This window comes from Limulus polyphemus, unplaced genomic scaffold, assembly GCF_000517525.1.
Source record: "Limulus polyphemus unplaced genomic scaffold, Limulus_polyphemus-2.1.2 Scaffold1654, whole genome shotgun sequence".
Classification (NCBI taxonomy): Eukaryota; Metazoa; Arthropoda; class Merostomata; order Xiphosura; family Limulidae; genus Limulus; species Limulus polyphemus.
Window position 1 is genome coordinate 183,673 of NW_013667264.1, and position 1,690 is coordinate 185,362.

Consider the following 1,690-nt stretch of genomic DNA (forward strand, 5'->3'; position numbering starts at 1 on the left):
GGTCGTTGGTTAATTTTCCTTAGAAATTCTTTCCGAAAAACTTCAGCCGATACAAGTCCTTTCTTAAATAAAACTAGTTTATTCTTTCTCAATACAGCTTTGCAATACACTTAATTTCCACAGTCACTTCACAACTATTCACGCACTTTACTAAAGGTCACTACCGCGCTTGATTCAAGTGTCCGTCTCTACCTCTGCTTGTCTGCAATTCAATTAATTATCTCGCTTTATTTGCCTGCTTATATACAGGAATAGAGAGCGTCTAGCAAATACTGGATTATTCGTGACGTTCCCCGATCCTGCTAGATACTCATTACGTGTTACCAGCGTCCCGTGACTTCCGCTGTCGTAACAGTATTTATTATTTCGGTCACGTACATATATATACAGTATGTAAACCTTAACCTGAGTCTAGGATTATAATTTATAGCAAATTTAACATTATTTGCTTCCTGTTCACAAGAGTGTTCACTAAATACAGAATACGAAGAAAGCTTGAAAAATATATTAGTTTTATGGATACAGAAACACGGAAGTTCTACATGAGTACATCTTAAAATGCTTTATTCAACTAATTTTCAATATTAACATATTTTCAACAAATAGTGAGTGTGTTTTTCAGGCTATAAAACTTTCAAAACTAAGCTTAATTTTTGTTAGTTTCAAGTTATGTTTAACATGACTTGTGTGCCGCGGAATATTCTTTTTTACATTTATCCACTATACGCCCCCCCCCCCCCCAGTGGCACAGCTGTATGTCTGCGGATTTACAACGCTAGAAAACGGGTTTCGATGCCCGTGGTAGGCAGAGCACAGATAGCCCATTGTGTAGCTTTGTGCTTAAATTCAAACAAACAATTATCCACCATTTTTCTAATGCCTTCTTTGGCTAATTACTTAATCCTTCCCGTCTATACATCTCATGTTATGGTAATAATATTTAGTAGTAGAAAAATCTTGATTAGTTTTTCTGTGGATTTTAACACATTTTCATTAGAAATTAGCTCACCTTTACTGTACAACTTTATTTACTTCAAAACATGTCCATTGTTACTGAAAATAAACACCACCACCAAGGTATACAAAAGAAATGACCATCATCCCAGTAGCCACAGTTCTATATGCCCCCCAGTGGCACAGCGGAATGTCTGCGGACTTATACTGCTAGAAACCGGGTTTCGATACCCGTGGTGGGCAGAACACAGATGGCCCTTTGTATAGCTTTGTGCTTAATAACAAGCAACAACGGTTCTTTATTTGCTTTATGGTAAGATGTAGCATGGATTTCAAAATCTTGATTAAGTTTTGGAGTTATTTGTATAGAGCATCAAGTCTTAAACACTAGCAGAAAAAAAGCAGAGATATCTTATTGGTTCTAGGAGTCATCAGAGACAATAGACAATGATCAACATTCAACCAAACCTCATGGTTGGCAACCATACCTTCAGTAACTAAGGCCAGAGCAGAGGATTTTGTAGGTAATATATTTAAAATGCACCTCTAGCATGCATAAAGAAACTACTGATGTAGGTGAAGGAACCACCTGATTTGGTCACTGCATATCTGCATGTTGGCTTGATGATCTGAAAGTGATTGCCCTCATCCAGGATAAAAAGAAGCTCATCAAAACTACAGGCATGACCCCCCCCCCCAAAAAAAAAGAAAGAAAGAAAGGGGCTCCCTCGACCAG

General features: G+C 37.6%; 1 protein-coding gene across 2 annotated transcripts in view; it reads left to right on the top strand.

Moving 5' to 3' along the window:
* The window catches only part of LOC106464443, a 36,712-nt gene that overhangs the window by 24,119 nt on the left and 10,903 nt on the right, over positions 1-1,690 (top strand). The gene's annotated exons all lie outside the window — the stretch shown is intronic.